The sequence below is a fragment of the Cetorhinus maximus genome, chromosome 13 (assembly GCF_964194155.1).
Source record: "Cetorhinus maximus chromosome 13, sCetMax3.hap1.1, whole genome shotgun sequence".
NCBI classification, from domain to species: domain Eukaryota; kingdom Metazoa; phylum Chordata; class Chondrichthyes; order Lamniformes; family Cetorhinidae; genus Cetorhinus; species Cetorhinus maximus.
In genome coordinates this window covers 81,364,509-81,378,416 of record NC_135891.1, presented here as the reverse complement: position 1 = coordinate 81,378,416, position 13,908 = coordinate 81,364,509, and positions in this window count along the sequence as shown.

The following is a 13,908-nucleotide window of genomic DNA, read 5'->3' as shown; positions in this document are numbered from 1 at the left end:
AATAACCTCAGTCTATCCAATCTCTCCTCATAACTAAAACTCTCCAGCCTGGGCAACATGCTGGTAAATCTCCTCTGCACTCTCTCTAGTGCAATCACATCCTTCTATAATGCGGATTCCAGAACTGCACGCAATACTATAGCTGCGGCCTAACCAGCGTTTTATACAATTCCAGCATAACCTCCCTGCTCTTATATTCTATGCCTCGGCTAATAAAGGCAAGTATCCCATATGCCTTCTTAACCTACCTGTCCCGCTAACTTAAGGGACCGGTGGACATGCACACCAAGGTCCCTCTGATCCTTGGTACTTCCCAGGGTCCTAACATCCATCACATATTCCCATGCCTTGTTTGTCCTGCCCAAGTGCATCACCTCACGCTTATCCGGATTAAATTCCATTTGCCACTGATCAGCCCATCGGACCTGCCCATCTATATCCTCCTGTAATCTAAGGCTAGCCTCCTTACTATTTACCACCCCCCCAATTTTCATGTCATCCGCGAACTTACCGATCAACCCTCCTACATTCAAGTCTAAATCATTTATATCTACCACAAATAGCAAGGGACTCCACACTGATCCCTGTGGAACCCCACTGGATACAGAATTGAGTGTAAAGGCTGCCTTGTGGCTCTTGGCTGGTATTGTTTGCTTCTTTTTATCTTTTTTTTAAATCTTTTTTGGATAACAATTATTCTGATACAGAATAAATGCATCATAGAATTAGGGTACTCTTCCTACTTTTCAAAATATAGTTCTGCCTGGGGCCCATTTTTATAATCTTTGTAATTAATTGTTACTACATACACTATAATTAGGAATCAATTGCCACAGTTAGAGCTTGTCAGACAAGATGGACTCTCAGAAAAGAATAATAAAAGAATAATATTTGTCTCCAAAATTGCTACTGTTCAGTAGTTTCAATGGTGCATTTATCACAGAAATTCAACTGGGCCAACCACATAAATGATGTGGCTGCTACAGCAGGTATTCTGCTATGAGTAACTCATCTTCTGACATCCCAAAGCCTTTCTACCATGTAAAAGGCACAAATCAGGAGTGTGATGGAATATTCTCCACAGCCTGGATGGTTACATCACCAACAACTTGACTCTGCCCAAGATAAAGTTGATTGTTGAAAGTGGTGGGGTATCATTCACTCCCTCCACCGCCAGTGGTTTAACCCTCTGATTGTATCCTGATTTCTGCGGCCTTCGTATTGACCACTGGAACAGATTTCGCTGAAATGTATTGAAATGTCAGTGAGCACCATATAAGTCGGTTATCAAATTTACCAGTTACTCTGCCTAGCAAACATTTGCATTAATCTGAAAACATTTATACTGTTCTGATTTCACTGATTTATTAATCAATAATTATTTCATCCTAATCCATTGCACAAAAGCAATATTGGGGGAAAATCTGTACATCTGATTGTAAATAGCTGTTTTCTTAACATTATTAAAATACTCTGACGTTTAAATGCAGCATGTTCATGTTATTGTATAGTATTATAATTTTAAATGGGAGGGGGTGTGTATAATTACTAATCCATTTGAAAAGGGGTCCTTCAATCAAAGCTTATGAGGATCACTGGTCTAGCAAAAGAACATATCACTGCTGCACATGTGAATAAAAAAGTGTCTCTGTGGTACAGTGTTTGTGTGTGTTTTGGACCTCACTTGGGGTTCATTGATTTTGATGTGACTAGGTTAGTATTGCCAGGTTTAACCAGGAAAATACCCTCAAACCCTAAAACAAAACATGGAATGACCTCATTAAAGAAGAGAAAAGTAGATGCTGATTATTCAATGAAGAATGGACTTCTAAATATTTAATATCTAAATAGCTGTTGTTAGCACAAATCATTTTATGCATGCAGCCCTCACCAAAATTTAAGTGGTCCAAATAATTCCGGACCCCTGAATTAGTACCTTGGAACTTGCTTTCTTTACCTGAATTTGCAGATGAAAATCATAATTTATTGCCTCATCAAAAAGGCAGCACTTCCAACAATGAAGCACAGCCTCAGTACAATGCTGGAATGAGTCCAGATTCTCTAAGTCTGAAGTAGGGCTTGAACCTGAAACCTTCTGACTCAAAAGGACAAATTTTACTAACTGAGCCATTGTGATACCAAGAGGTTCATAATAAGTCCCCATGATGGGTTGGAGAGGATGGAGTGGGAGTTTAAATAGCCAGATTTGCAAAACCCAACACAATCCTGCAACACACCCATTTCTATTTGTACAGTGGCAGATATTGTGGGGTCCAAGTCATCCACACAGGAGAGGTGGGTCTATTATTATAACATATAAATGAGTCCACCATAAGATTCTGGCATCCATTTGAAATAGCACCTCTTGAATAGGTTTCCTGGGTTTCAGAAACTTCTTAGAACGCAGATGAGATTGAGCCGTCTAATATGAGAATGGTTAACGGTCAAGAATCCTAATATTAATGTCGGCTTAGTGCTCACATTTGCTTTCCCAATTCCCTCTGAGACATGGTTTGGTGAGAGTGCTTGTGAGATACTTATTTGTACAGTTGGAGGCATTCACACAGAGAATAGGATGGATGGTACCATGGTTGTTTTTAAATGGACTTCAGATGAGGAAGACCACCAGCAGCAGCAAGCGCATGTTGTGGAGAGAGCAGCAGGTGGACAATAGATACGACCTACATAATGGGCTGTATAGTCAGAGGCTCAGTTTCTTCGACGCTTCAGAAATACAGTTCTTCAGAAGACCGTGATTGTCAGGTCAGGAGAATGCAGACCTCTGCAGCCTTCATAGAAGAAGATCTGCTAGAGTTGGCAGTCATGTTATACCAGTGGATGTGACAGTCACCATCACTCAATTTGTTTGCTTCTGGATCCTTCCAGGATGCTACCCAAGAGATGGCAAGGGTCTGGTAGTCAGCTCCACATAATGCAAGAGGCAGGTGATGGTTGGATTGTTTGCCAGGACTGGGAGTTATGTGAGAGGCTATGACCTCACACTGTATATTTTTATAAAATATATATATATATGTATTCTCATTGCTAGTTCAAAGATTTTTTAAAAACTGGACCAAGATCCTTAAAATGGCTGATCCTAAGTCTGTCTGTGACCCCCGAACAAAAGAAGCCACGTTAGCAGTTTTAGGAAAACTCACATCTTTTATCTCTGAGGAGCCACTAACGAACTCCTGTGAACTGTACAGCCCACAGAAAGAGAGCCATACAAAGGCCATCTACATTTAATAACCCAGCATGGCCAGAAGAAGATGGATCGTCTGCTAAGGCAAAGGCCAGCAACATTCCTTTCAATTCCTAATGGCTGAGATATTTAACAGCCATTGGAATCCAGATGATGGATACACATCCTTTGTCAAAGATGGTGGAGAGGTGGGAGTCATGTCACATGGGCCTCTGACTTGTGGAACAAGTAATATTGCCTTGCTAAACTGCATAGTCTCAGTCTGCTGCTTACCATCTAACTGGCAACCTCATCGAAAAGGAGCTCTGCCTAGGTTGAACACCTGGCCCCATCTATACTGCTTCTGCGAGAAATTCTGTACCATTGCCTACAAGATTGATATATCTCTGAATGCCTATTTCATAGTGTGAAGTCAACACCACTGGAAAAGTGAATTATCCAGCATTTGGTTACAGTCCACTGACCTCCATGAAGGAATACCTCATTGGACTTTGATTGTGGACTTCAGAACTCACATGAAACAATATTTATTTTCTCTGTGGCCTCTGTACTGTAAATCTTTCCTCTCTCTATCCCTCTCTTTACTATATGAACATGTTTTGAGTGTGTGCAAATAAACTAACCCTTTGAGTTCATTCTATCTCAAATTTGCTGTGGGGTTATTAATAGGAAATTGGATCACACAAAACCAAGGGGTTGGGAAATATGCCACTGCTTATAAAGAGGGAAACAAATCAAAAACACCTTTCTGTTTATGGATGGGTGGTGAGATGAGAAATTAGTGCTGTTTAAATTAACCGCCCCTTCCTGTCCGTAACAGTTATGTAAATTTCCCCTGTGATAACAATTGCCAGAATAAGTGGGAATTCAAATGAGCATTTCTGGCTTCTCACAGGTGCAGGTTGTCATCAATTGCACATGAGCAGCCCCTGGCTGACCAGGAGTATTCAGTGACTTCAAGGAATGTTCAACAGATGTACAACCATGAAAAAAGCTTCATGCGTGTCTGCTGCACCAGATTCGCTGGGAGTTACCATGATGCTTTTATACTGCAATTGTCCAATTTCCCCAACTTGTTCAGACCTGGAACTAGCTTTAAGGGGTGGCTGCTGAGTGACTAACCCTAACCCTTCGAACCTGGTTGATTGCCTACCTGAGGTACTCCATTGAACACCAGGAGCATGATATTGCAAGCCATATTACAAACGGATATGTAACTGAACAAGCCTTTGGGATGTTCAAGATGCACTTCAGGTGCCTGGGCATATCTTGAAGTGCCCTTCTGTACCTATCAGCAAGGCTCTCTTTGATAATCATGGTGTGATGCATTCTGCACACCATAGCACAGAAGTGAGGACTAGAGGTGCAGGAGGAACAAGCTGCTCAGCATTCCTCATCTGGTGATGATTCTAATGGAGGAGTGGAGGACAAAGTGGAAGAAGAAGATGCCAGACCAATGCTGCTCACATTGCTGTTTGGGATGCCCTAATAGCTGAAATGTTCAGCTAGTCATTCACACTGGACCAAAATAACAATCACATTCCCTCACCCCACTACTTACCCAGCATTCCCGCAACCAGACATCCATCCACTAATTAGTCTCAGTCACTACATGTCCTCACATTCATGACCAAGCAACTGAAAACTTGAGTTAGCATATGCCAGGCTACATGAAAAAGTGGTGCAAATTAATGAATTTAATAAGACACTTACAAAACATTTTCTTAAATACCACCCATGTTCAGATACTTGGTCCAGGACTTTGCAATCCGGAAACAGGAATAAACGGAGTTGGGTTCTTAAATAAATGGCCACTGCGAGGTGAAAGCAGAAGTCCTGCCTCCATTTCTGTCTCTGGCCATTTTCAGTGGCATGGCAAAGTGGGGAGTCAGGAACCCCAAACCTTGCTACTTAGAAGTTGCTGGCAACATTGCAGAACTGGGAATTTCAAAACATTTGGAATTTTCATTGAGACCTCCGCATTTTTGAAGCCTTTCTAAATCACATCTGCCGGATTGAGGCATGAACCATGGGTTGAAGGTGGGAAGAATATAAAAGCTCAGTAAAACTTGTGTTGCTTCCTTTACAATTCATGATGAAATTCTGTAGCCTGAGTTGCATCCGTGTTTACTAAAGTGAGTGATGACAGTGTTGTGATTGGAAAACGTAAATGACCATTAAATAATGTAGTTGTCAGGTTGTTACTTCTGACAACTAGCAAGCTATCAAGTGAAAGAACAGCATTGTAAAAGTAGGACAGTCTTCAGATGCATTAGAAAAGACTACCTACTGGATAAAGTGCTATTCTGCAATGTACCATATTGAAAGGTTATCCTGGTGTGAGATCCAGAGATAATTGTTTAGACTCTCTGCATTGCTTTCATTCATTATTTGCAAATCCCCTCAGCCATCTGTTTGGCTGCTGGCAAGCTTTGACAGGTGTATGAGCTTCTGGCTGGCTTCCAAAGCACTAATGGATTCTTGAGTGCAGAGCTGTTTATTCAGTTGTCCTGGAGAATATGAATTCGATGGGTTTGACAGATTGAAGAGTATTTTTTTTTAAATGACTGTTGTGCTGCTTGTTTTGACAGATTTGAGCTTCAGAAGAGGATCATGGGTTTTTTTTAATGCCCATTCAAATGATGTTTGTTTATTTTGTCAGGTTTATGAGCTTTTCAATGACTTCCAAATATTATAGGGCATTTGAGTTCTGTTTATAAAGTGGATTCTGGGTGAGTCGGTTCGGGGGATGGTGGGGTGAGGGGGGGGTTGGGGAGAAAGTAGGAAGAGGTATATGAGGGGGAGGTGAGGTGGTTGAAGGGGGTTAGTGGGGTAGGAGGTGAAGGGGCAAGGGGGTCTAAGTAGGTGAGGGTGAAGAGGCCTTTACACTGACCTGCAGGTCTAACTTTATTTGGAGGAGCTGCTGATGAGATTGAAGAATGGGGCCGAGATTCTGGGAAAGGGGGGCAAGCCTCTTTAAGCTGACTACTTTGGCATTGGCCTGCCTCCATTGCCAACCTAGGTTTGCACCTTCCACCAGGCCTGGAGATAAAACTCCCGCCTGGAAGCACTGCCCGGATGGAGGTGAGATTGCGACATCAAGATTAATCCTGACTCCTGCTTCCCATCTCCATGCGGAAAATTTGGCCTTGGTGTACAAAGCTTCTCTTTCTTTCTTTCCCTAGCATTGTTATATGGTGTAATCCCTGTGACCTCAGCAGATTGCTCTCTTCCTTGCTTTGACTTCTTTGGTGCTCAGGGCCGATGACCTCTGAAGGCCCCCGCCAATGACTGCTCCACCAGAAACTTACGGAGGCAGACTGGGCCAGTGGGAGAGAAGGCAGGTACTGGTTGAAGGGGGGATTTGGGTGAAATGTGGAAACACTTCCTGAGAAGTGTTCAAACTTCAATTTCGACATCGGTCTCTCCGGGGCTAGTGGCACATCACTCCTAGAATCATAGGGCTGGATTTTACCCCCTGCCCCCACCTGTATTTTTGTAAAAGAAAGTGGGTAGCCTTTCTGCCCACTCCCAACCTGTCTCCCATTTATGGCGGCCGGGGAACATGTCAGGCAGCACACCCACCCTAAGGCCTATTGAGGACCTTAAGTGGCTTTGACTGTATGGGCTGCTGTCAGGCAGGAATACGGAGTATCTGCCTTGTTTCTGGCGGGGTGGGGGGGCCGTCCCTGTGCCCATCAGAGGCAACCACCAAGATCGTACCCCCCCCTTTAACACACCCCTCTGGCCCCTCTAACCTTTCCCCCCACCCACCCCAACACCCTAGGGTCTGCCAGCCAGGCTCATACAAAACCCTGGACTTACTATGAAGTCCAGGCTCCATTTCAACTGTAATTGGCACTCCTCAGAAGTTCGGGCCACATAACTTGTTTGGTGCTGAATTCAAGTCAACGTGACTTGGGTGAGGGGTGGGGCAATGGTGGATATTTTCCCAGGCCAGGTGAGGTGAGTTTGGTGGTGGGGGTGTTGGGAAAATTATTAAAAAATAGTGTCAGACTGGTATCCCAACTTGTTCCCAAGCCCTTCTGTCTTTGCCAGGGACAGGTTGGGAATGAATTTGGGAATGCCCACGGCTGAGGTAGGAAGACAATTAAAGTTTTTAAGTAGGGAATTAAGAGGGATTTTGTGCATTGATTCCCTCTTTCGCAACAATCTCACACTAAGGGCAGGATTTTTCCTATGGTGGGTGGGCTGGGCAGGAGTGGGCGGGGGCGGGTGTGGAGCCGATCACCGCCTGCGATCGGCTCCACACCACCATTTTACATGGGCCGGCCAATTAAGGCTCGCCCAGCGTAATATGTGACCTGTAGTGCTCAGTGCTACCTGTGCGGGTGGGGGAAGGAGGGAGAGTCGGGACTTGCGCTTTTTCGCGCATGCGCTTCGAAAGAGTGCAGCAATCTCCCTGAGGAGCGGAGCTGCCTCAGGGAGATTGAATGGATATTAAAATAATTAAGGAAATGATTTAAAAATGTATTTAAACATGTCCCCTCATGCGACTGTGTCACATGAGTGGGGCATGTTTTTATATTTATGAAAATGTATTTATTTATTTAATAAAAGTGGGATGAGGTTTCCTGAAAAACATGAAGGCTGTTTGGGCTTTTCGCCTGCCCACCAACCTTAAGGTTGGACAGGCAGTGTTCTCAAGTGAACAAAAACAGAATTACCTGGAAAAACTCAGCAGGTCTGGCAGCATCGGTGGAGAAGAAATCAGTTAACGTTTCGAGCCTTCACGGCCCTTCGGCAGAACTGAAGCATAGTTAGGAGAGGGGTGAAATATAAGCTGGTTTAAGGTGGGGGGGGCGGGGGGGGAGAGAGAAGTTGAGGGTGTGGTGATTGTGGAGATAAACAAGCAGTGATAGGAGCAGATAATCAAAGGATGTCACAGACAAAAGGATCAAAGAGGTGTTGAAGGTGGTGATATTTGTCTAAGAAAAGTGCTAATTAAGAATGGAAGACAGGACACTCAAAGTACAGCTCTAGTGGGGGTGGGGTGGAAAAGACTAACAAGGTTTTAGTTTTAGATTTAAAAATAATGGAAATAGATGGGGAAAGAAGAATCTATATAAATTATTGAAAAAAAAAGGGGAGGGGGGAGAAACGGGGTGGGGATGGGGGGAGGGGGAGTTTAAGATCTAAAGTTGTTGAATTCAATATTCAGCCCGGAAGGCTGTAAAGTGCCTAGTTGGAAGATGAGGTGCTGTTCCTCCAGTTTGCGTTGGGCTTCACTGGAACAATGCAGCAAGCCAAGGACAGACATGTGGGCAAGAGAACAGGGTGGAGTGTTAAAATGGCAAGCGACAGGGAGGTTTGGGTCTTTCTTGCGGACAGACCGCAGGTGTTCTGCAAAACGGTCGCCCAGTTTACGTTTGGTCTCTCCAATGTAGAGGAGACCGCATTGGGAGCAATGAATGCAGTAGACTAAGTTAGGGGAAATGCAAGTGAAATGCTGCTTCACTTGAAAGGAGTGTTTGGGCCCTTGGACGGTGAGGAGAGAGGAAGTGAAGGGACAGGTGTTGCATCTTCTGCGTGGGCATGGGGAGGTGCCATTGGTGGGGGTTGAGGAGTAGGGGTGATGGAGGAGTGGACCAGGGTGTCCCGGAGGGAACGATCCCTACGGAATGCCGTCAGGGGGGCTGAAGGGAAGATGTGTTTGGTGGTGGCATCATGCTGGAGTTGGCGGAAATGGCGGAGGATGATCCTTTGAATGCGGAGGATGGTGGGGTGATAAGTGAGGACAAGGGGGACCCTATCATGTTTCTGGGAAGGAGGAGAAGGAGAATTGAGGGAGGATGCGCGGGATATGGGCCGGACACGGTTGAGGGCCCTGTCAACGACCGTGGATGGAAAACCTCGGTTAAGGAAGAAGGAGGACATGTCAGAGGAGCTGTTTTTGAAGGTAGCGTCATCAGAACAGATGCGACGGAGGCGAAGGAACTGAGAGAATGGGGTGGAGTCTTTACAGGAAGCGGGGTGTGAGGAGCTGTAGTCGAGGTAGCTGTGGGAGTCGGTAGGCTTGTAATGGATACTGGTGGACAGTCTATCATCAGAAATTGAGACAGAGAGGTCAAGGAAGGGAAGAGAAGTGTCAGAGATGGACCAAGTGGTTCAATTAATTTCTCAATGGCCTTAATAGGCTATTTACATTTCGGCAGGTACGCAGCCAACTCCAGCGCGCGCCCGCCGAATGAAATATTGCGATGACATCAGGACACACACCCGATGTCATCACGTGTCATTTTACGCGTTGGGTCCACCCCCACACGCTGACTGGAAAATTCTGCCCTAAGTCCTTTTTTATTTACTCTTTCATGGGATATGGGCATCACTGGCAAGACCAGCATTTGTTGCCCATCCCTGATAGGCCATTTCAGAGGGCAATCAAGAGCCAACCACATTACTGTGAACGTGGAATCACATGTAGTCCAGACTAGGTGAGGATGGCAGATTTCATTCCTTAAAGGGCATCAGTGAACAAGGTGGATTTTTATTTCAATCAATGATAGTTTCATGATCACCATTACTGAGACTAGCTTTCAATTCCAGATTTTATTAATTGAATTAAGTTCCACCAGCTACAGTGATGGGATTTGAACCCATGTCCCCAGTGTATTAACCTGGGCCTCTGGATTACAAGTCCATTGGCATACATTGCCACTATGCCATTGTCTCCCTGCAATTTGGAGGGGGAGAGAGCACTGGGGTAGGGACTTCCTCAATGAAATTGACAATTTGAGAAGGCTTTGATCAGTTCCACTGAAGAGCTGTAGACATTGCCTGGAGAGAGGCTGCTTGCCAAGCACTCCCTCTGTCAGAGAGTGCTATATCTGTGTGACAGGTGATTGCCAGCTGCTTGGAAGGTACTTCAGCAGCTGCACTTCCTTACTGCCAGCCTTCAGGGTGGCAAAGGAGCAGCTTATATAAGCCCACCATTCACCTCTGTTTAGGGTCTTGTGAAACATGCTCCAGTTGCAGCAGCAGGAGCAATACCAGCAGCAACACTAGCTGCCTTCTCCTCAGCCACCTGCCCTTTCACAGGGCAGAAGGGATGGCTATCTAGACATAATTATAAGGAGGCAAGACCCCCAAAAAAAGTCTACAAGCAGAGGGCTAGCTATGGTGACGTGTGGGCACCAGTGCCTCATATGAGGCTTGAGCTATTGCGCAGCAGGTTGCTACTTAATATCTGCATCCTCATGGTGCAAGACTGCCCTGCTAGTGGACCAGGTGGGGACACTTTGCTGGTGACAAGACTGACAGGTGCCAACTATTGGAGGCCCATCTCTCCTGCCTCCCCGAGTCCCACTTCTCTGCCTCTGGCCATGTTGTGTGCTCTCTTCTCCTTCAATTAGAGAAAGAAGAGAGGAGTGAGTTGTCATGATGGCTTATTTGCAGAGGATTGAAGGTGACCGTTTGTGCAGGGTGACTGTGAGGCACAGGTGTGAGAGGGAAAAAGGATAAGAATTGGTTTGAGTCCTGACTGTTTCGGATGGGGGTGTCAGGTGTCTGTAGGGAGAGGAATGGATGGAGCTGCAAGGTGTGCCAACATGAGGCATACTGGGCGAGAGAATGCTTTGCAAGTCAGTGTCGGGCTTGGTACCCGAGTGTTATGCCACTCACCTGTCACCTGACCACCTGTGGATTTGGATCCCCTTGGTACATAGTCTCTAAATTGGAGAGAGAACACTCCTGCTGCTCACTTCCTCAGCCAGCATTTGTTGCTCATTCCTAAATACCCTCAGAAGGTGGTGTTGAGCTGCCTTCTTGAACCACTGCAGTCCATGTGGTGTAGATACACTCACACTGCTGTTAGGAAGGACATTCCAGGATTTTGATCCAGTGACAGTGTAAGAACATTAATATAATTCCAAGCCAGGATGGTAAATGACTTGAAGGGGAACTTGCTAATGGTGGGGAAATAGATTTTAAATAGGCCCAAAATAGACTTTATATTTAAATAGGCAATTCAGCAAGGTTACCACTCGCACCCATTTGACAGTGGAATTCCAAAGGCTTTTTAACACTACTTTAGTTACTGGACACACAAACTTCTGCAAAAGTGGCTTTTCCCCCAAGGTTGCTTTACACGGTGCCCCTTTCAAGATGTTACACGGCCACATCCACACATAGCCTTCCGTTCCTCTTTATATATGTTTTCTATCTTTAATGTGTGAAATCCCATTGTTCTACATGTCTTTGAAAATTTACTTTTCTCATAATATAAAAATCTTTCATGTTGTCAATATGGCATCTTTTCTTCTGGGAAAAATAAACATAATAACCTTGCTCTATTTATCTTGTTAGTTGTAAACGTCCTACCATCCCTTTGAAAATCACACAACTCCTTCACTTATCAAAAAATGTAAATGTCATTCGCACCTTATCTGTGGAACCCTTGTCCTTGCTTGTCTACCTCCATTTCAAAAGTCTGCTTTACACCCAACTCTTTTGATAATTTCAACCTTGCAGTCTACCTGACTCGAATTCAATTAAATCAGTGGCACGGACAGGACCATCCACACTCACAATAATATTATGAAAAATATTAGCTTTGTGACAAATTAATGCCATTGAATGTCATGGGGAGATGGTCCAGTTCTCTTGTTGGAGCTAGTGATTGCCTGGGACTTGTGTGGTGCAAATATTACTCACTACTTATCAGCTCAAACTTGAACACTGTGCACCCATCCTCATCTACTTGGCTAGAGAGATTGTCCCATTCTTCCTGATCTTAGGGGAGCCTCACCTCACTGCAGTCTTTCAGATCCCCTCCGCTCGAACCCCAATAAGACCGAGAGGCATGGGTGTCAGCCTTCCCAGGTCCCAGGTCTCCTCACCATTCCTGTGACTACTGCAGCCTCAAAAATCCAACTTCTCTGAAACATGTCATAGCCCCTTTAGCAAAAATTCTTCCTCTGACAAAAATGCCACATCATCCCACCTGCCCTCCCTCATTCAAAAGCAAAACACTATGGATGCTGGAAATCTGAAATAAAAACAGAAAGTGCTGGAAATACTCAGGTCTGGCAGCATTTATGGAGAGAGAAGCTGTTGACTTTTCAGATCATGATTTTTTTCCATCAGAGCTTTTCATCAAAAAAGTTTGAAATGTGATCGATTTTGAGGTGAAACTGGGGGATGGAAATAAAACAGAAGGGAAGGTCTGTGATAGGATGGAGACAGGAGACATTATGAGAAAAGAGTTGGTGCAAGTAGCCAAATAGAGTGGTAATGGGACAATTAACAAAACAAAGGGTATGTTTGTAAATGGCAGAATATTGAACAGTTGCCATCCCAAAGCAAAAATGAGAAAGACAAGGGTAAGACCAAAAACTGCAAAGAGAATGAGAAAAATGGAGGGGCAGGGATTAGAGTCTGAAACTGTTGCTCTCAATGTTGAGTACAGGAGCTGTAAAGTGCCTAATTAAAAGATGAGGTGCTGTTCCTCAAGCTCGCATTGAGCATCACTAGAACACTGCAATAGACCAAGGACAGAGATACCAATGTGAGGGCAAGGTGTGGAATAAAGCATTAGTCAGCTAAAATGTCTAATGGGTTAAATGGTCTAAAAGTAATTATATTGCAGCAAGGAATGATGTAAACTAATCGAGCAGTGTAAACTAATCAAACATTGTAAACTAATCATGCGAAGTATTTTTGAAAAGTTTGTGGTTACAACTGCGTCCTGTTATGTGCTAGATGAAACATTGGTGCCCTGATTAAATCTGCTGATATGGTAATGTATGTAATCTTTATCTACATAGTTGTAGTTAAACTGTCTCCTGTCTTATTGTGAAATGTCCCATCTGCCTGTAATTATATTACTGCAATCGCCCTATGTATGTGCTAGCCATGACATAACTGTGATTTCCTGACGTACGAACCTTATATGGTATAAATTTCCTGTTATGAGCTGTATAAATAACGCTGGATTCTCTGTTCTGGGTGGTGTACTGACTAGGAACCACATGTGGTGTCCTGAGCAGCCGACTCCCAAGCATGCTTGAATAAATATAGTTTTGTTTCTAACAAGTCAGTGTTCTCGTAGTTGTGTCGCGATTCAACAGTACTTTCTTGGAGGTCCCATCGAGATGGCAAGCGTGACTGCCTAAGCGAGACCGAACGGTAGTGCCCTGGCAACGGATGACTCAACCGGTATATAAATAAGGTAAAATTTTACTTACCAGAGTCTGTCCACTGCCGGTACGCATGCAGGTGCTCGACATGAGCAGTACACTTCTGCCATAGCCTCACTGTTAGAGAGCAAAAAAAAAGGTGGGATCTGATCCAATGGAAAAAAGGTGGGATCTGATCCCGTGGCTACCTATCTAGGGTTCAGGTCCCTGAGGTTGTGACGGACAGGGTCCGCAGTACAGACAGGGTCCGTAGTAAGCAAGAGAGGTAAGCCAATAAGTAAAGGTTGAGCGCGCTAAGAAGTGATCCGCTGCCTGTCTGTGAATGTGTTTGAAGGTACAAGGGAAAGAGAGAGAACGCCGGGCGTCTCAAGGGAACGAAGGAAACAGGTACAGCGTAGAAATCAGTGTGGATCCACTGCTTGTTTGTGAATGTGTTTGAAGGTATAAGGGAAAGAGAGAGAATGCTGGGCATCTCAAGTGAATTAAGGAAACAGGTATAGCATAGGAATCAGTATGGATCCACTGCCTGTCTGTGAATGTGTTTGAAGG